We start from the raw sequence: 23157 nt of genomic DNA, 5'->3' as shown, positions 1-23157 counted from the left end.
GGACGGAGAGCCCAAAGCACAAAGAGAAGAGGAAGAACACAGCTACTTCTGAGAGACTTAGCGTGTCTTATGTTAGGACAAACGCAGGTTTATTGATTTACTGGAATTGGTTTTTTTTACAAAGTTAATATGGTACATTGTGACTTATATTTAATTTATTGAAGTGTTTAAAAAAGTCAGCATCATGAGGTAAATAGCGGACAGAATGAGCTGTATTCATTGAAAGTGCACATTAATTGATATGGCCACATTACACAAAAGTAACCGCATTGGAACAGCACAGGCAGATGCTGGACATATTATGATCCATTAGACTAAAGTGCTATCTCCACTTAAGGTAGCAGTGAAGATTTGTTACTGTGTCCTTAGCTTTTAAAATAAATCCAAATGACATAAACTGTCATAGAGTAAATAATAATCTAATATAATACTTGAAGAATTATTTATACTGTATGCCTTAATGTAATCTAAACAAAAAGAATTAACATTTTAGACTACTGATCAAACAAACTGCTACCAATTGTGTGCGACACGCGCTGTCTAGTTACATTTATTCCCTAACTAGGAACAAAAGCTTGGACTGAAATTCAGATACTCAAATTTAATTAAGCAATTGGGACCCTGTGGGACCCAATCCTTTGTATTGATTCAGATGGCTTAAAATACAGCACACAAGTCACAAATAAAAATGCTTTTGTGCTGCTCTTATCGTTCTGTTCTGTTATTCTTTGTGCTCAACAGAGAAAAAGTCTGTGGGGAAACAGTATACAGGTTTGGTACAACACACAATTTTCATTTTTGGGTAGACTCTCCTTTAAAAACAGCTGCTTAGCGTGTGTGTGCCTTGAACAGCGTGCATATCAGTCAGATAAGGGGCTTTTCTGTGAAGCATAAAACATATCCCCCCGAGGCATTGACTGTGAGTGAGGGAAAGAAATGACTGCTTCTGTACTCTGATGCTGTGATTGAAACAGGGAAATTAATGTGAATCGTGTCGCTCACTTGGTAGAGAGCATGGTGCTTGACTTGCAACATCAAGGTTTGGTTTTGACACCAAGAGAAAACACATATTGAAAAAAATTACACCATTGAGTGCATTTAAGTCAGGATAAAAGACTAAGACATAAGTATAAACCAGAAGGCCGCCATGTCCAGCCGGCTTTATGAAAACATGAACAACACGTGTCCATCTAGCAGCTGATGATCTGTGTTGACCGTTAAACAGCTGCAGGTTCAGTACTCAATGGTATAAACTGTATAGCGACTGCCCATTAACTTAACAGTTATTGCCATTTCCTGCCAAATTGACCTTGCGCTGTGTTCAGCGCACTCATCACACAGTCGATTCAGGGAGTTTTTACTGGTGCACTCAATTTTTCCCTCATTAAATAAGTTTCACAAGTACAGTCAATTAATTTTGAGAAGTGTTTAAAATTGTAAAGCTTTTTTTTGTTTTTGCATGTTGTTGTATGACAATGCAATACAAACAAGAAATTACAGAGTGCAGAAAATGTTGGTTTTGGTTGTTGTTATTGGTCGTATTGTCTTTCCATAGAAAACAGCCTTAAAGGAACAGCTCGCCCAAAAATGAAAATTCTGGGCCCTATCGTACACTCGGCGCAATGCGGCGCAAGGCGCAGCGCAAGTGTTTTTGCTAGTTTCAGCCTGACGCAGTTCTCATTTTCCTGTCCTGCGCCGCGCTGTTTAAATAGCAAATACATTTGCGCTCATTTGTGCGCCCGTGGGCGTGCTGATCTAAAAAAGAGGTGTTTTCAGGCGCATTGTTGGCGCGTTGCTATTTTGAAGAACTGAAAATAGACTGCTATAAAACAATTTTCTTTTTTAATTACAGAGTGCGCTAGTAGAAATTTACTCACCCTTAAGTTGTTCCAAATCTGTATACATTTCTTTGCTCTGATGAACACAGAAAAAGATATTTTGAATATTTGCATGTAACCAAACAGTTCTTGGCCACCATTGACTAGTAGGAAAAATTGCTTTACACATTTCTTCGTTCTATTGAACACAATAGGTGTTCATGTATGTAAGAAATGTAGGAAAGCAAACAGTTCTGAAAGCAAACAGTTGTGATTTTTCCTACTATTGTAATCAATGGAGGCCACGAACTGTTTGTCTTTCTCCGTGTTCATCAGAACAAAGAAATTTATACAGATTTGAAACAACTCGAGTGTGATTTTTATTTTTGGGTGAACTGTCCCTTTAACTAAGTACAAAACACAGCAGCTATACAAATATAACAGCAAATCAAACGGTCAGAGCCAAAAGAAGAGCAGAACATGCATTGACACAGATTTAATGCAACAGAATGAGAGCCTCTATGTATGTAGAGTCTTCTTTTTTACTTCCTATCTTGGACAATAAAGCACATCCAGGGTATATGGGCTTATTCTGTGTCTCCATCAATGAATTGTCAATTGAAGACGCAGTGTCCTTGCTGCCCGTAAATCTCAAATAACATTCAATGGAGAAATAAACAACAAAAAATTTTGCTTACACAATAGCAATAACGCTGCTCAGTTTAGTTGCTCACATTTACAAGGCCGCCACCCAGAACTCATCCTTTTTCTACAAGTCTTTGTACTTGTGGCAGATGACGTACAAACCTTCAGGGAAAAGTTAGATTGTTTGGTTAGTGTTTTTACGTGTCTTCTCTCTGTAGGCAACATCTGAAATCAGATGTCTGTTATCTGTCACAGTTTGTTATGCTTACAAAAGAAGGGCAGCATAGATCATCCCAGTATGAGCGGAGGATTAAGACGTCATTGACCAGTTTGAGACCATGTTTGCGTTATTGACGTTTCTCTGCATGTACTTCATGATCTTTTCACCATGACTTTCCTATTCTGTCTTTTTTTCAAACAAACATTCAAGCAGAAGGATAATAAGTCCCTCAGCAGTGTTACATTGATGTTCTTGTCTCTTGCTGTGCCATGATTGACCGTAATCATTGTGTTTATTTTGATGCTTGCATGGTGTCCTTCCACACATTTACAAGTGTCTGTCTGCATCTCTTAGCAGTTGCTATTTATTTATTTTATTGCTTGTTTATTCATTTATACATGTATTTATGATCAATACCAATTACCTCCCTCAATGATTTTTGAATTAACATGTACCCAATTCCACAAGTCAGGTTAGGAGACTTAAGGGCTCAGCATAGTCCAGGCGAATTGCGCTTTCGTTCTGCGTTTTGGGGTAAAACGAAGCTCGAAAACGTTGAGAGACGGAATAGTGTTTTCGAACAATCCAACACCCCTTTGTTTCTGGAGGCGGGGTTTACATGACGTATCCAAATAGCCTCTGCGCACGTGGCCACACAAACAACACACCCACCTATTACGTAATGGCCATGGACCAATGGTGGCTCGAGGGTGTTTACCGGCCAACACGAACTTTCCCGCAAAGTTCTGTTTGGTTTGCTGCATGCGAACTAGTGAAACGAATTGTCGTTTGGACCAGATTTTGTTCGAAATCAGGTCACAGATGGTCGTTTTTCGATTTTGAATGTAGTACGCAGAGCCCTTTAAAGGTGCTGGTGAGCCACTAAGCTTCTTAAAGGGCTAGGTCACCCAAAAATAAAACTTCTGTCACCCTAATGTTGTTCTAAACTTGTACATGACTCTTTCTTCTGTGGAACACGAAAGAAGATTTTGGGGAAAATGTCGTGGTTTTGTGTCTACAATGGAAGTCAATATGGTCCCAACAACACCAATATGAAGATACAGTATCACAATATCTTGTTTTGTGTCCTGCAGAAGAAAGAAAGTCATACATGTTTTGGAAGGACTTGAGGGTGAATAACATTTTCATTTTTGGGTGAACTATGCCTTAGTCACTATTAGCAAGACCACTTAAGTCAATCATCTTTACCTGCTAAGTTTTGCTACACGTGAATAGCCTTTGCTTTCTCTTAAAAGGAATTAGAATATATGAATACAGGTGACTTGTGCCGAGTGTATGCTAGTGTTTTTGTGCCGAGTGTATGCTATATTTTTAAACAAAAAAAAAATAGTATTAAAGCTTACTTTCTGTATTTTAAATAAATAGTAAAGCTAACCCCCACCCATAGAATTATCTGAGCCCACCACCCCCCTTGAAATGACAAAAAAACGGTCTACGACAGTACAGATAAAAATAAAAAAGTACATTTCTCATGAATGACTTTGGCTCTCAGAAATATATCCAGTATTTTGTGCATGAAGTTAAAAGTTTTAGTCTGTCAGCAGCGTGGCTCTGTACAGCACTGAGTACTTGGCATGTGGGTGTCTTGAGGTTTCTCTTGCTAAAGGCCCCTGAGTTTGTTTTGCAACGTCGAAGTAGAGGCCCACAGCAATCATAATCCAGCGGTCATGTGGCCCTTGGTGGAAATTCATTCCTCGTCTTTCTAAAGCAGTTGTTCACACTTCAGAGGACTCAGACGGCTCTCGGAGACTCTGGGAAACCACAGTTCACCAACATAAAAATAGCAGTAGGCTACATGCGGTAGCGCTGTATGGTTATGACCAGAAGGGCAGTGGTACGGAAAAAGAAAAATGTGTTTCGGGTTGATCTGGTCTTTGTTTATTTCACGCGTGAAAGTGTTGATCATGACCTTACTGCAGCAGTCTAGACAATACTTACTGCAGCGGAGAGTCTGTTGTATTTTGCACCGCAGCCCAAATGAATTTAGTTTATAGTTTTCCAGCGTATTTAAAGGAACCGTACACTACAAAAGGAAAAACGTTTTTTTACTCCCATGTCTTTAGAAGACTTCAAATGTAGCACACAAGTTGAGTTGATTTTTGCTTGCTTTGTGTCCTTTTCGGAGCATGACAGCTTTGGGTCAGGATTTACACCCTAAAAAAATTTGTGCTATATATAGAACCATACAGGGGCTTACCAGGTTCTTTATAGGGAAACGGTGCACCTCGGGCAACCCAAAGAACCTCTGAAGAACCACTGAAACCCCAAGATATGGTGCTATATAGCACTAAATGTGGTTCCCCTATGATTACAAGCAAAGAACCACTTTTAGTGCTATATAGCACCATTTTTTAGAGTGTAGATTTAATAGAAAAGACCAGTAGTAAACTTTTCTATTTGTGTTCACGAAAGACCACACTTGGAGATTTGGAATGATGTAAATTAAGGGTGTATAGGTGAGTAAATGATAACAGAATTTTTATTATTTTGGGTGAACCATTGCTTTAAAGCCACAATATGGAATAATTTTGTTATGAAATATCCAAAAATCACTTGCACAGTGTGATATATTTCATGCAGTTGTGTACTTACATTATCCCAAATGTTCCCAAAAATGTGCAAATCCAGAGAAATTCTTATTTAAAATAATGGCCCGTCCCTTGACTCCTTTGTATTTGTCGCATATCAGTGACTTAATATCCGCTGCTCCGCACTACAGTTTCCGGTTGTAGAAACTACGGCAACACACACATGCGGAAGTGGTTATACAGCACCTGTTGTTCTGTTATTATGGATCACGATTACTCTTTGCCGAATAAAGGAAACCCACAAAAGCGTAAACGTAGGCCAAATGAGACAAGCAGGCTTATGGACAAACGAAGAAATAAAAGAAGGATTAATATCGGCGTGGCGTTTTCTAAATGGAGAGAGCTTCGCGACCAACTTGGACTGGACAGAGACTCCGCTCTCACATGTGTTTTAATAGACAGGTAAGCACAGTTTTTTATTGTACACGAAATACTCATGCACAGATTATTTGAATAGTTATGAATCCAGTTACCCTATGAAATACAATATATATCGCACAAAAATATGTAGCCAATAACGTTACTTGTAAATACTGTGGGTTCGTTCCAATTTACTTTTTAAACTGTATGACTGTTTTAAACAGGTAAAACTATGTAGCATTACGCAACCAAATCATTTGACAAAGTCCAATATCAGTCGCGGGCTAACGAAGCATTGCATTCCACGTTTCTTGCAAGCTAATTCATTACGATGACATGAAATAAAATTCATTCATTACCTCGTCCGTGAACATGATGGGCGATCTCATACGCCTCTGGATGGTGAAAACAACATGCCCCATAATTCCACTCTTCTACAGTACATAACGTCATTTAGCTTCGCCTTTCGTTGTTGTTTCGAAAGTGTGCCATCTAGCGGTCCAAATATTACATATTGTGGCTTTAAATGCTAACGATATATATAAAACTAGTCAATTAAAATGAGAAAGCAGACATTTTTCACATTGTAACTTGTATAACCTTAACCGGTATTCATCACACTATCTCTCCCTCTTTCTTTCTCTCTGTCACTATTACTTTTGATGTCATGCGCACACACACCTCCACACACATAAATCATAGCCTCAAACTATTATTCACACTTGATACAACAAATAAGAGCATTTTGACGTCCCGACGGTCTCTGCGGCGCTTTAGAACCCCCGCAGTGCCATTCCACTCCCTATCTCACTCTTTTCAAGTCGAGCCATTTTTCATCATTTGGTCTTTACACTGTCAGTCTGATTGTTTCGTCTAAGGTGCCATTTTACAAATACATAATCAAATTTTGACATTCCTTCCGTTACTCATAATGGGACATGAAACAGAACAGAAATCACAACAAGCAACTTTTTAATGGCCTGTTTTAACTGTGAAAAATCGGTCAGATGTTTGGTTCTGCGTGTTGGCAGATTTGATCATGTCTTTGCTCACACACCCAGCACACATGTATTATTTTATGTATCGCAATCATAGCAGCATGGTTACCTAATTGCCTATCAAATGAGCACAGCATAGCAGTACCCCTGAGGTCCCTACAGAGACCGCTTTGATTTGATTTCAATGATATTTGATGGCTGGATTTGGTGGAACACTAAAGGAGGATTAGAGAGGTTATTTCAGGATGAAAATGGTCTTGTCATTTAATTTGCTCTCTCAGAGGCTAATGAGATCTAGTATTGTTGCCCAGGAAAGTGTAACTCTTTTACATGTATTTAGTGTGGATTTTGCCTGTTTACATGGCATGCACTAGGTAACATTATTTGGTGCTTCACAAGTTTTGGCTATTGACCAATTAGATCTCTCCACTGAACAGCCCAAAAGTTTATGTTGACCTTTTTGACCTCAATACTGGGGAATGCTGTCACAATAGAACCTGCATCTGCAATCTACTCCATGTTAAAGCTGCAATTAATTTTTTGTTGTTGTTAAAAATAAAATAATAATCTGTTCTTGGGCACGTAAATAAAAAAATCTGTTTTCTAAATCATCTCATTCAACCCACACTGTAAAACCTTGCTGTAATTTTGCAGCAGGTTTGCCAGTAACTTACTGTAGATTTAATTTACAATTTTGTTTTAAGCATAAACTTACCTAGTTTATATATTTTTCTTTCATAAAACAAGAGTAAATATATTGGGTCACTTTTCTTGTTATGTAGATGTATCGTAATTTAAGAACTTTTCAATATTTTCACAGAAAACAAGAGAAAAACGCTTAGGAAGAATGTCATTTTTTTACAGTGTTGCTGTGCTAATGCCAGTCTCTTCTTGCTCATTTTGAATCTCAGAAGAGTCGAAGTGTTTTCATTTTGATTAAAGTAATTGAAAACGGTACTTATTGGAAAGTATATTAAGTAGAAATTAAATCTACAGTAAGTTACTGGCAAACCTGCTGCAAAAACTACAGCAAAGTTTTACAGTGCATGTAAAGATAAGTACAACACATAAAGTAACCTGCAATTTTATGTTTAAAACAGAGATGGCGATATTGAGGCAAAAGTTATGAAATGCTGCTTTAAATAACGTGTGGCTTTATTGTTGTAAAGTAAAACAAGTTTTAGGATCTGAGCATAGTATTAATGCAATAAACCCAGCACAAGCAAGAAGAAACATTACAGTCACTTTACAGAACAGGAAACTAACAGCACTAAAAGTCTACAAAATAAAAGGATAAGACATACTGTATCCGGCAAATGTGTTCACTTGTTAAACTAACATCGTTAACAAAAATATATGATGAGATTATATTCCATCACAAAATTGTGGGTATTGGAGTTTATAATTCACAGAAAATTAAGAGCGTTTTCAGATAGGTGTTTAAAATCAATAGACTTCCTCATCTCACAATAAACCACGGTGTCCCCTACATAATAAAACACACCTGTCGAAAACCCAGGTTGGGTATCAGACCTCTAGCCCATCAAGCTCTCCTTCTGTAAGTTCAAAATTCAGTGATGACTTTGATCTGAAGTTCTGTATCATCTGAATTTGTCACTGTCAGTTTAGACACTGCATATTTGGCTTGGCCAGTCAGCTGTGAATATTTTGTCTTTCTTCAAAAGCCGAACGTGCTCCGAGAACGAAGAGGTGGCTTTGATTGATGACTATGCTCGACCCAAATATAAATTAAAAAGGAGAACGATTAGTCCTTATAAGAGATTAAAATGAAAGACGAAGCCAGAGGTCCGGGAATGAATTACGCAGACAGCCAGCTTTTCTTAATGAGACACTCCCTACTGCTAAATATTCATATTTCTTTCCATTTATTCTCTTGGCAATACAGCATATAGCGAAGGATTAAAACTAGTTCTGTGAGGAAACCTTTAATGGCCAATAGGAGCATTAACAGGAGAGCTTCTGTTACAAGCCTCAACACAGACAAATAATCAACAAAAAGCCTTGACGGAGAACAGCATCTGTAAAGGAATTCCTTCCAGTTGCTCAAAACTCGGAGTCCCTACAGTCAACATGACAATATGCAAAAGTCCCACAGGTTTGTTCTGTCTGCGTGTCTTCGTGCAAAATATAAGGCATATTTCTACCACTTTTTTGCCAAATTTGAGGGTTATGATGATATGACATTTTCTTTATTGTTTAGGATCATGGAAATGGAAAACGTCTAATTACATATCAGTTCCACCACATTGTCTTCATGTGACATTGGATTTTTTAAAGTACAATAAAATTGGCTTAAGTCATTTAAACTCACTATTTCTGTTATAAAAAATCAGCTTTCCAGTTGTCAGAGACAAATGAGGAAGGAGATAACATCATTATGAGACGAAGCAGAGGTCTTTAAAGAGCGCTTAAGCGACCACTTAGCACCATTCAGCTCCACCCAGCTGCACTGATTGCATTTGTGTAAAGAGATGGGCGGCCCATCTTCTCACGCTCTTCATTTGTTATTAATAAGCAGATCGGCATTGTATTGTATTGTATTGTTTATTTATTGTCCTTGCGGACAATCTCCTTGTATCTGTGGCACCCTCCAGTCATCAACAACATTGTCAATTACAAGTAAAGCACATGACATTACATTAACAACACATAACAAATACACCCAACATTAAACACCAGACCTCCCATTTCCAATAGCAAAATCACACAAGGAATACAGAGACACCTGTGGTATCACAGGGATTTATTTAACAAAGCTATGCTGGAGAATATAAAAGATCTTTGTGCACGGGCAGTCCGTACCAACGGTACCCTATATCTTCGCCCAGATGGTAACAGCTCATATTCGCCATAAAGAGGATGTAATTCATCGCGGAGAATTATATGGCTTTTCCTCACAACCCGAGATTCACATAATGTTGTCATAGCATGTCGCTGTTGTCCTGCAATCTTACTTGCCATATTTACAATCTTATTCAGTTTATTTTTATTTACTACAGACAATGAAAAATACCAGGCAATGAAGCCGAAAGTCAAAATACTCACCACAAATGAGCGATAGAATGACCACAGATGACACCCTGAGAAGACGGCCGAGGCCAGCAGCGTACATGACTTCCTTTCCAGAGCGCCATAGAAACAGAGGAGAGATCTATCATTATTATGATGTCATCGCATCCTGTGTGCATTCAGACTCATGATGGCCTTCACAGAGAGCTCAGATGGAACACACAATGCACACAGGGAAATCAGCCATATACTGTATAGTCTTTATAGGTTGTGATTAAATGATGCTGTCTTTCTGAAAGAGCATTGTATATAGGTTACCTAGACAAACATTTCATTATTTAAAGTTCACTCAGTTTAATACAGTACCGGTTCAAAAAGGAGTACACTGCTGAAAATGATGTAAAGTGGCTGATTTGGAAGAGGCGTAAAATATATGTGGTATTCATTTCTATTTTGTATTGTATTTCAGTATACGAACTATGTGAGGGATAATCCACGGCGCCGTGCATGAAAGGATTTTAATCCATGACGTGATCATTTAATGCACGACGCGTATGGTGGTTGCCTCTGCGAAGTGCATTAAAATCATCCCACTTATACCATGGTCATTTGCAAAGTTGAAGCTGTAATTTTTGATCAGAGAGGTGAGTTTTTTTGTCAGTTAATCTCAAACATTGATCAAACTGACCCGTGCATTAAACGGTTTTAATGCACACCTTCCAGCCAATCAGAATCGAGTATTCAAACAGACCATATAATTGAATTTACTGTATATCATATCATCCAATTTTGTAGTCCAGCGGCAGTGTTGATCCTAGACGTCTGGGGGCCCTATGCAAACCTTTGTGAGGGGCCCTTGTCATGATAGTTAAAATTAGATAAACTATAAGAAATAAAATGATAAATCAATTAACACACTTGCTTCACGTTGTTGCCGTTTTTTCGCTACAGACGGATAGCTTTGTTTTGAAGCCATGTGTAAGACGCATCATCACTTTATGCGCATGTCATCACCTGCGCGCACTGCATGATGTCCGAGTATGTCACAGTAATTAAATATATTAAGTATTAAAAAGAAAATTTCCAAATGGTTCCTGTAAAGTTTGTAACAGAACATGTAACAGAAAGTTGAATCCGCGTCTTGTTTACATTATAGTGTTTTTGCTTCGGTACTCAAGGAGGCCCCCTGGTGGTGCAGGGGCCCTACGCAACTTGCGTAGTTTGCCTATAGGAAGAATGGGCTCTGTCCAGCGGTTTGCTCAAAACTCGAGTCTCGTGACAGAGAAAGCCTTCGAGGGTAGCAAGCCACGTTTGTGTACCTATGTTTATTAGGGTGTGTTCAAATTCATGACCGGCTGGTTTATGACATCAAAATGACATTGCGAGAGCTATAGGGAAGGTTCTTTCGATTCGCAGTCATATGCAAACAACGCTGGGCCCCATTGACTTCCATTGTATGGACACAAAACCACTGAGACATTTCCCAAAAAATGTTTGTGTTCCACAGAAAAAAGAGTCATATACAGGTTTTGAACAAGATCAGGGTAAATGACAGAATTTGTATTTTTTGAGTGAACAGTCCCTTTAAGACTCAGTAGGCAGGTGAATTCCTGAAATGAACCGTCCAAACGAACCGATTCACTAAATGAATCGAACCTCCCTCACTTTGCTTTGACATGCTATTGAGCGTGTTTGATGTACTTGCGGGATACTATAGATTTAAAATCAGCAATATTGTGTTTCTGATCATGCTACACCAATACTTGTTTTACGGCTGGAAAAGGCCTAAAAAGTAAAGTCAGCATCTCTAGTTGTATTTACTCGTATACCCTGCTGCTCTTCATACAGTATATATCACTTTACTGTAGATCTGATCAATAAGTGGTTCACCACAGTGATGGTCCGCCAAACACATTTACAATGGCTGTCCGTGTCTGTATTCAACAACGGACTTTCTGTGATGACCGTGACTAAGTGAGGTTGGTTTATTTTCACAGTGCGTAGAAAAGCCAATTAATCTCCTCTTATTCGGCTCATCGATCGCATCAAGTGATAAGCCCGAAAAGGCCATTTTAGAAACGAATGCTGACAGTTGCTGTTGGCTCATCACATCTTAAAACTGCTTAATGGCGTTTCAGTATATCACTAAATATACACAGAACGATATTTGTCTTGATTGTCTGTCATGGGTGGATCGATAAATACTTCGAGTTTCTGTTCTGCTTCTCTGCCTCAGTTTTCATGTGTGCTTATATTAGATGTTGTGGGGGAGAGTTGTTTTATTGACCACCTGAATCAGTCTTGCGTGTGTTTACCCTCTCCTCTAACAAAGTTGGGGTGAAACTTTGTGGAAACTAATTGGACTGCTCACTACCGCTATATTAAAAAGCTTTACTGCTTGGAAGCTGGGCTTTTAAATGGATAGTTCACCAAATAACCGTTTAAGAAATTTTGCTTTATACATTTCTTTGTTCTGTTGAGCACAAAAAAGATACTTTGAAGAATGTAAAAAAGCAAACAGTTCTGGGGCACTTTTGACTATGATTGTCATTTTTCCTACTATGGGAGTCAGTTGTGGCCAAGAACTGTTTGGTTACAAGCATTCTCCCAAATATCTCTCTGTTTTCATCAGAACAAAGACATTTATACAGATTTGGAACATCTCGAGGGTGAGTAAATGATGACAGACTTTTTAGTTTTGGGTGAACTGTCCCTTTAAAGTTATGATGTTTAGGGGAACCACCCAGGACAAAAAATATTTAGACATTAAAAGTTAATGCAAACTGAAAGCTCACATTGTGATTCCCTGGGCTCAGAGGAAAAAATGCACTAAAATACATTTTAATTACACTTAGGACACTTCCATAAGTGCACTTAAAGTGCTCTGTTTTCACACATTATGCTAATATACCAAAAATATAATCTCAAGTACTTCCATATTGTCTTCAAAAGTACTAAAGACTTTTTGTATGAGTACAAAATTAGTGTGTGTATTTTAGTGCACTTTTTTCAACCGGGCGAGCAAATCTGATCGTATCTGTGTGCAAAAATCAATATGAAAAACGTAGACAATGCGTGTTTGTTTATGAGAGGTGAAATAATGGTATTTTAGCTGTCACTTAGGCAGAACTCGATTATCCTTTACCTGCTGTTCTGGGTTTGTTGGGTCTCTCAGATGAGACTGCTGAGACTGTCTGGCTCTGGAAGTCTGTGCTTTCTGATGACAGCAGGTTTGCACAAGCGTTTGACAGGCACACCTGCGCCGGGCTCAGATGATGGCAGTCTTGGCTGTTTATCAGTGCAGGTTTTCTCCCTGATTGAGGAGACCTCAGATTGTTAAAGAGCTTCCACAGTAAATATCCTCCTGCTCCATTCACTGCATTTTTGTTCTGTACCACATGTCAGCCTGCAAACACCTGGCCTTGTTACCTTTACAGCGTAAGATATGCCTAGTTTCATTTACGTTCTCAAAAAACGTGCAACTACTTGAGTCGTTTTGTGGATGCTTTTGAAATACATCGACACCCGGTTGCACTGGAGCCATTTCATTTGGCCTGTTACTCGTGTCTTTTTCTCTCCGTCTTTATTCGTTTGATTGAAGCTTTAATAACACGTTCCATTTTACCAGGTGTGTGACATGATAAAGTGAAGCCCTTTTCTTGATAATTCTTTCCACTAATTATCATGGCGCATTGCAGCTTTGGGGTTGCACAAGCTCTGCTTTCCTTTGTGTCTTTGACTTTATACTTTCATTTTCTTTCGGCAATGTGGACCAAAATTAGCGTAAAGATGTCAAATTATCATCTGAACTTTTGCTTTGCATGGCTTGAAATCCACTCAAAACCTTACTTTTCCTTGTCGCATAAAATCTTTTTGGCTGGTCAGCAACTGAGGCGGTTGTTATTCAAGCTGAAAGTCTTGGGTTTGTCTCTTTTTGACCCAGCTAAACTTTACCATATCGCTGCTGTCCTTCTGAAACCTCGCATCATTTTGTGATTTTTATTTTTAGCCATAAATTACTATTATTAGTACGGCTGTCAAACGATTAATCACGATTATTCGCATCCAGAATAAAAGTTTGGGTTAACATAATGTATGTCTGTGTACTGTGCATTTTAATTTTGTATTTATAAAAACACACGCATTTATTTAAGAAAAATATATAATTTTAATATTAATAAACATTTAAATATCATTTAAATTATTGGCAAATATAAATAAATACATGGAAGCATTTTCTAAATATATACATGTTGTGTACATGTGTGTGTTTATAAGTACTAAATTAATATGCACAGTACACAGACATGCATTATGTAAACACAGACTTTTATTCTGGGTGCGATTAATCGCGATTAATCATTTGACAGCCCTAATTATTATTAGTCTCACTTTATGTTTCTCACTGCGTCTTGCCTAACCAATAAAAAGTATTAAAAAGTGCTTGAAAAGTAAAGTACAGTGTTTTTTTCCATTTCCTGAAAAACACTGAATTTGGATATCTGAGGTTTTGGAGGGACAGCGATGATGTGTGACCCTGGATGTGAAAACAATGCAAGGATTCCTACGGTGGTTTAATGTTTTCTACATAAAGTCATTCTACATAATGTAAAGAACATTCTGTGACAACATAACCTTGATATCTTTAATATTGACTGAGTAAGACCACGTGGAAGATTGAAATCAGAGTGAAATTAATGCTTAAAAACAAACTTTGATTCTCTTTATTATCTCATAATCAGATTATAAAACTTAAGCCTGGTTTTCACATACAATCAGAAAGATATTTTTTTATTTTTTTTTATTATAAATGATGTTTTATACCTTCACATACATTCTTACAAGTAAAGGTGCTTCACGGTGCCAGAGAAGAACCCTTTTTGTCTAAATCGTTCCATAAAGAAAGAGATTGTCCTTTAAAGAACCTTTGACTGAATGGTTCTTTGTGGAACCAAAAATGGCTCTTCTATGGCAACGCTATATGTGAAGAACCTTTTAAGCAACTTTATTTTTAAGAGTGTAGTGCTATTGAATGTTCATGCGGAAAGCCTGCATTCAGAGTTTATTGACATGTGCAAAAGTTGATTTAGATTCTGTTATGTGAGGTTAAACTATACATAATGAAGTCTACAGACCCGTAATTTGCAGATCCTAAGGGTACATTGCTTCTAATTTCTCCAGAGGGTGCGAGTAGAATTAGACTACATATACTGTATAAGCACAGTAAAGCAGTTCTTCACAAGTCAGGCTGTGCTGAGTGGCTTTTAATCAGATGCAGAAGCACAAGTCAATTGAATAAAACCTTATCTAACAGCTTGAAAGTGAAGGTGGAATTTCTGGTACATTATCGATAAACAGGCCTGATCTGAAACTTTGCCCACAAGTCATTCCACACCCTCTGCTCAGATACCTCTCTAATATTTCTCACCTTAAACCGGGTTGGAACATTGGACAAATTGATTTTGTGCAAACTGCTACAAAACACTTTCTTTCTATTTACCTTCTTGCTACTTGTTCTTCAAGCGCAAATGGGAAGAATTATGAGATTTTATGTATCAAAGCATGGGGTCTAAAAGCCAGGTTGTATGTATTATGGGAAACGCTTCAATTCTGCTTATGACGTTTTTTCTGCTCTATTAGGAGTTTGTTTTTGTAATATTACAAAAAGCTTTTTTTTGCTGTTTTATACTAATAATGAGATGTTCAGCATGACCACAAATGATGGCAGGTTCTGCATTCATTCAAGTCACATGGAATTTTAATGTATGACTTATTCTTGACTTTTCAAAGTCAGTATCAGGTGCTTAGTAATTATGCATGTCATATTTAATGTCAACATAAAAGGCAGCTATAAATCTGAGCAGAACTGTGAGCTGAACTGTTTTTATACACCATCGTTAGTTTAAAGTGAAATATGCATATTTTTTATTAGAATGTCTCTCGTGTGGTCCACCATATTGAAATTAATTTGTTTACTGTTCTTGATTCAGTGTTCATTGTCTTCATCCTGACAGGTACCTAGCCTTTATTTGGCCAAACGCATGCTTATGATCCCTTAAAATACTGTCTATGGAAGAACCTTAGTTGGTTTTTCAAATAATGTTTTTTATGTTTGATGTTTTAATGATATTAAATAAATAGCAGCAATTCAGATAATCTTTCAGATCTCAGCCTCTCTTAGCTATAATATACTATCAAGTTGGTCAATACAAAAGGTTACATCTTCTAAAAAATGCTGGATTGTTTTTGGTAAAACCCTTGGAAATGTACTATTTGACCCAATAATGGGTTGAAAACAACCCAGCTATTTTTAGCACACAATCCATAATAAACAGTGTATGCTGTTGAATAAAATTTGCTACAAACAAAAGGTTCTTTGCAGCAGGAACCATTTTTGGTTCCCCCAAAAAATCATTTAGAACCATTTCTTTTTATAATGTAAAAAACCTATAGGTTTTTCAGATGTTGTATGGGACCATTCAGACAAAAATGGTTGTTCTTTGGTATCAAGAAGCATCATGTAGTCCTGGTCCTAGAAACCAGAATGATGTTTCTCAGGTCCAGGGACCTCATGTATAAAACTTGTGCCTACACACAGTCAAGAATGTCTGTAGGGTGTGCACTTACTTACACTTCGTTTATTTTGACATAAATCCCAATATGTGCATGGAAAATTTGCTTTTGCCATTTCTTTGTTGAATATTTGTTCCATTCATCTACTCATAACAATGTTTCAGTCTTTCTGAAAAGTTTATTTAACAAAACTTAAGACCTCCTCTGCTCAGAGGATTTCAGAGTCCAAACAGTAATTGATGGACCAGGAGCAAGATATAAAGATATAAAGTTCATATTTTCAATGGCCAAATGGGTTTTACTGCCGGCAAAAGACCCCCACCAACCCCCACCCCACAATTCAAACATTTCCTCTCCTTATCTTCGTTTAACCTTGAATGTGAAGATAGAAACCCTCATCTGTGGTCTCAGCGCACGATAGATACAATTTATTATCTTGTCTCACGTTCGCACACTTTCATATTCCCCCCCACCATCATCTCTTTTCTCTCCCAAAAATAAATTCTCAAAGCCTGGCTCAGAGAGAGGAACAAATCAATGTATTTCTCATTTCAGACAGTAAATTCAGACTTTCTTCTGAGAGCTATCACTTAATCTAATGTTAAAAAGTGCGTGGAATGTGTTGAAAGAGCAGAGCGGGGATGGATGGGGGCGTTTAGTTTTGATGGGATTCTTAGATCATTAAGCTTTGCTGGATTTCATTGGATAAGAGGGACTGAAGTCGTCTCTCTTTCATCTGCTGTCGTTCTCTTTGATATTCGCCACCGATGTGGAAGTCTAAAATGGACTTGTGTGCTATACTTGATAGAACGGAAATGCCATTAAAAACGTGGTTTTAGGAAGTGTTATGTTTTTGTGTTTAAAGAAGATGTGGTTTATGTGTAAGTCAGAGTAAAATGGTTATAGCAGAATAAATAATAAATCTTTTAAATAATAAAAAAGTTTTATAAATCTAAAAAAAATGTGGAATCATGCAAAAACACAGTAATGGAAATATTTGTTTATACATTTTGTTCATTCATTCACAGCAAAGTGTTAAAAAAGGTCAAATTAACACTCACAGTGTATATATAATCCACACTGTGAGTGTTAATTTGACCTTTTTTAACACTGGGGATTTTGCTGTGTTGTTATGAGTCAATGCATTTTTTAGCCACTCGTTTTTATATCATTAGCCAAAATAAATCTTTAGATTTATAAAATAAGACATGATATGTGGGCCTACAACATCACTCTGGGCACTTCTTGTGACAATTTTTTTGGCAAATTTTCAAACACCCGCCTACTCTTTCAAAATAAATTCACACTGTACCTGGTTACAGTTCATTTGTTTTCACACAGTCCTGGTTAATTGAGGTCTTATACCTGTAACTATAATGTCTATTAAAGACACAAAAGTCACTGAGCATATGTTTGAAGGGGGTTTCTCTTTACCAAGATACAGCGGTTTTTATTTTTGTCTTCAAATTCCCGAGTGACACTATACGACTGCTGTTCCAAATCACATACAGGGTCTTACTGTAGCTTTACTTATTTTGATGAGTGACTGCAACATTAATTAAACAACCGGATTCAGCAGATTGGACCGGTCAGTAAATTAATGAATTTTGAGTCTCTAGTGCCAGCTGGTAATAAAAAAGGGAATTCTTGAGAGCTCATGACTGACACAAGAAACATTTGGAATAAATGGATAAATATGAACTAATTGCTACTTGAACAGGCACTTGAGGTCTTAGGGGCGACCTCAATTTTTATTCAGCGTAATAAAATTCCTCTTAAAGCTAAAGGAAGTGATCGTTATACTGTGGAGCTCCACTCGAGTCATCAGAAGAAAGAGCTCTGAAAAGGCCCGGCATTTAAACAGCCATTACACATTTACAGTTACGCATTTGGCAGACGCTTTTATCCAAAGCGACTTACATTGCATTATCCTATACATTTGTTTCTAAGTATGTGCAATCCCCTGGGATCCAACCCACGACCTTGGCGTTGTTAGCGCCACGCTCTAACCACAGAGATACAGGAAAGTTTTAAAACTGGCCCATAGTTTATATGACCGTTCCCTTTTGTTCTATAGGGTGAACATCTCCCTTTATGCTCTGCGGAAGGCAGAAAGCATGCACGAACATGAGGGGGACTATATAATAAAAGGATTTTCATTTTCGGGTGAACAAGCTATAGTCTGGCTGTATATGTGCTGTGGTGCTTTTTTAGACTGACCTCCGCAAGGGCATCTCTGCATACACAGAGGGCAGTTCTGCAGTGGTTGCTATGCGATCACTCACTCTCCACGTTCACCTTCATTTATGTTTCATTTTCTGTGCCAATCATCTTTCCATTAGTATTAAATGATCTCTTTATAGCTTTACTCCCTCTTGGCCTCAGGGAGGTCTCGCTCTCATCTTCCCTCCATTGTTTTTATCTGGTCGAATCAACATGCTTGGCAAACCGCCGACCCTCCACATCTTTCTCACCAACACACACACACTAAAAACCCATCAATTAATGTTCCGGACAAACTGGTGCATTTACAGGTACACTCCCATCATGTTAAGAATTATAATTGGCACAAGCTATCCATATTTTATTCGGTTATTACTTAGCGGCTGTGGCTTCATGCGAAAACAAATATTTTAATTGTTATTTGCCAAATGGCAGCGATTATTATTTTTGGTTGGCTACACAGAAGGCGGTGAGGTAAAATGATAGTCCGATCAATTTGATGGCATCCTGGCTTGTAGCACAGGGCTTTTTGATGAAGCGAAATCACATGTTGCTTGAGCCTGATTTGAATTAAATGATTGCAACACATTCCTGGCCCAAAACAACAATGTTCCAACCTATTTGAAAAGATGTTTTCCATCATCATCCGTTGATTTCTTAGAAAAAAATAAAAACGATTGTTGATTGTTTTTCAGCAGAGCCCCTGGCTTCATTGAAACTAATCAATGAAGTCTTTGTGTTTCGGTGCAGTCGCTGGGTCTAAAACAATCTGAGCCCGACATTTTCATTTCAGTCTGCAGCAGCCTTATTTCTGATTCTTATTTCCTCGGAAACTTCAGAAGTAGACAGAATGTGAAGAATTAGAATAGAAAACCAATTAACTGAAGTTCAGATTAAGATAATTGAATTTGGATTCTTGGAACTTAAAAAGTAAGAGTTTGTAAAAGCAATCGAGGCACATAATGCTTGCGGACATTTACAGGGGAGAAAACAAGAAAAAAAGACTAAGTAAGCAAGTCATTTTTTGCAGTGTAGCAGTGCTTTAAGTGCTACTTACGAGTCGTTATCCCTTTGTCAGGTGCTAAAATGTCACCTTATATGGCTCGTTTTTGTAGCACGCGCTTGTTTTCAAAATGTGTAGGCTATTTATTTTCACCCGATGTGCATGTGGTAGGTGAATATTGTTTAATGTTATTTTTTGTGCAACGTGTAATACTTTTTCTATGTGTATACAGTATAGGACTTATCTAGGCCTACTTAATTGTACAATGTATTTAGCACGTTCTAGGGAAAATACAAAAGTTAAAATCAAAAGTTAAAAAAAATTCTGTATGTGTTTGCTGAACCACATTTTATTACACTTTTGTGTGGTGTGGAGGTGGCAATTTCAAATTCAGTTTTTATTAGGCCCTATGTGCTATCTAGCTTTCTACCGCCAAACAAAATGTTTATTGTACACATGCATTACCAGCACTTTATTAATAATAAGCACAAAGTGTGTTCATTATGAATATGAACCTTTCAATTAGATAACGATAAAGGGAAGAGCTAATCAATACAGTTTCTCAGCAAATCAGGCATTCGGTTTCTTTAAGTATTGCCTTCTGCATGTTATGTTAGGCAGTGTGTAATATATAAGGTTTGTAACAGCCTGAAAACCTTTAATCTCACATGGTTCCTCTAAATAATTAGAGTTCACAATAGTCTCAAAGAAGAAATCATGGCTGCACTACAGCAGCAGGAGAAAGACTTTATTAATGTATGTTCAATCATTTAATTTTTATTGTACTGTATTTTTTACTACTTTAGTTTAGTCATTTAAAAGATTTAAACAAACAAAAAACGAACTAAATAATAACATGATAAGTCACATATAGGCGTGTTTAAGTTTAAGCGCAATTCTCCTTTTGTCCTGCAGGTGACCTCATTAATCTGTCTTCTTACGATGCGCTTAGGGCTTTACGATTACTCCAGAGCACTCGTTGATCTACGATGATTTTCAAGTGCTACTTAAGTTATGATGCTTTTGGGAAACAGACCGTAATATTAAGATCACTCGTACAAACGTTTTTACGATCAATTTAGGCTTACGATACTTTTGGGAAACGCAGCCCTGTCCAATGCACTTATTCAGTGCTATGCGCAAGCGTCACGACACTAATCACAACTGCAAACGTTTCTATGGTAACCTCTCGCGCCCGCAGCCCAGATGAAGCTACCCAGAGCGCGAGGAGTTTAGAAGAGCGAGCGTCATGCTTTTATTGAAAGTTACGGCTCTCTGTGGCGTATGATACAGAACTCGTTGCGTCGCTTTGTAATCACATGTCAAAAGTTTTAAAAAACAAACCATGCAGCAGCAAAGTATACGGTGAACAGATTGTTAACCACCACGCAAATGCGTAGGGCCCCGCAAGCTTGGGGACCCCCTAGTGGCTACAAATGGTAAAATCATTTGACGCTTGATTAAGATATTTGCAATGAAGGGCACGTATCAAAGCGGTGCTCAAAAACGAAAGGAAGCAAAAGAAAAGAAATCTAATATAATTTTACGAATATAGCAAAACAATGCTATGAAAAGAAGCATGAAAAGAAGAATCTTGCACCTTTTACTTTCTTATACTGTAGCTAAAAGCGTTCTGTATTATTCTGAATAAAACAAAGGACACTTTTTCATCCCAAAACCGAGAAGGTTATTCTTATAAAAAACTGTAGAGAATTTTGTGCTGTTATGTGGTTCAATTAAAAAATAAATCCAGTTTATATTTGTATGTGTATATGTCTCATTAAATCCATGTACTCAATACTGCTGTGCAATTCAAACAAAAATGTTAGACAATGTGTGGGGGGCCTCAGGTCTTGACTTTGCTTATGGCCCCCAAAATGGTAAACATGCCCCTGCTCATACCCCATGCAGTCCTTCTTGCATATTAACCAGATGAAATCCATACATGCAGCTGTCAAGGTTGACAGAGGAGTTTCAATGCCGGTATGTAAGGTCTTGACCACGTACGAACCGAACTACAGAGATATTAGCAAGACGCTAGTTATGTCTCATTCATGAGGTGTTGCGCAGACCGGTCGGTTGTTTTATTGAACAAGGAACCAGCAAGAGCAACGGGCTGGTTAGTATGGTACAGTTCATTCAGTTTATGATTTATACATTAAGTTTTTGTTTGTACCTCAACTTCACTGTTTGATTTTCTGCGTTTTCGCCTCCGTAGCAAGCATTTTGAGTGGCCTTTTATAACAATTCAGAGACACCGTACAAACGAGAGGCAAATACGAAAAAGCGCATACGAAGATTTCGGACTGTATGTGCAAAGACCTTAACCCTCTCCATGACCTAGACACTTACAGACTCAACAGACAAAGCACATCCGTGCAGTATTGAATAATATTTATATACAGAACCACTTACAACCTCCATCCCTGCGTACGCACATACATAATAACAAGCAACTGAATTATCCTCATCACGCATTTAAATCAGACAATGATGATGGATTATGTGTCGCTACATGAAAGAGTGATTACACGTGGCATCTGCTGCGCGCTTGACTGAGACGCGTTTCATGGGGGAGAACCAGTGTAATTCGAGTGTGCAGAGCAATTTAAAAAGTGCCTCCTCGTGCAGGCTGACACTGCAATGAGAGGATAAAATATAAAGCAGAGCCCGCAGCGCTTGGCAGCAGCGCGATAGAAGTGTCAAACACGCTTATGAGAGACTTTTTACAGCTTCTCTGGCCCCCGCAGTCAATGCAGACAGACATTGAAGGATCCACCAGCTCGCGTTCCTATTGTGTCTGGGACTTGTCTGTCAATTCATCACAGATATAAATAGAGAACACCGGGGCTAGTTGTCACACAGACTGTCAATTAACAACTTTGAGTAAAAGTCTAATTACACACATTTTTTTCTTTAGCAGTGGTTTTATATGTTATAAACTATTTCAAGAAAACATTGTATAGGTCCTACTCTTTCTACTTGTTACTTGTACATTATTTACACTACTGGTAAGACAGGAAAAAATTGACAGGCTAAAGATTATTTAGATGAGGTCCCTTATTTCACACATTTTAGTGATGATTATTTAAGACCCTGTCATAATTGACTTTCAGCAAAGAGGCTGATGTTGAAGGATGGATCGTGAGGATTTTGCACAAATAGTCTTAAACGTTTCATCACAGTCTGAAATGAGCCTCTCACATCTTCAGTTAAAGCCCGTTCTTATTTTATTCTGTATTCATGACTCATAAATCACGCAAATGCTGCACAAATCAGCCCCGCAGATGTCGACTAGTACGCTGAGAGTTTGTATTTCAGTGAGTCTCAGCTGGTTAACTTCAGGTCACACACAGCATGGAATGGAAGAAACCTATCTTTATACTCCGTTCAGCTCTGGATAGCTTATAGCACCCAGAGGCAGGGGAACTAACACGGTGTGATCCGAAAGTCATGTCTACACACACCAGAGGAATTAAAGAATTTACCCAGGAGCAAGCGCGCACACGTTGCCAGGGAGATTAGCCCAGCCAGGTATTATGCGTGCGTCAATGTAAGCCGGAAGATGGCTAAATAAATAAATAAATAAATAAAATCTGCAAAATGGAACATTATTTGGTGTTAAATCTGATGAAATGAAATGCTAATGTATGCTCCTCTCTCTCTCTCGCTAACGGTC

The sequence above is a fragment of the Triplophysa rosa genome, linkage group LG8 (assembly GCF_024868665.1).
Source record: "Triplophysa rosa linkage group LG8, Trosa_1v2, whole genome shotgun sequence".
NCBI classification, from domain to species: Eukaryota; Metazoa; Chordata; class Actinopteri; order Cypriniformes; family Nemacheilidae; genus Triplophysa; species Triplophysa rosa.
Note: the sequence above shows the minus strand (reverse complement) of the source record.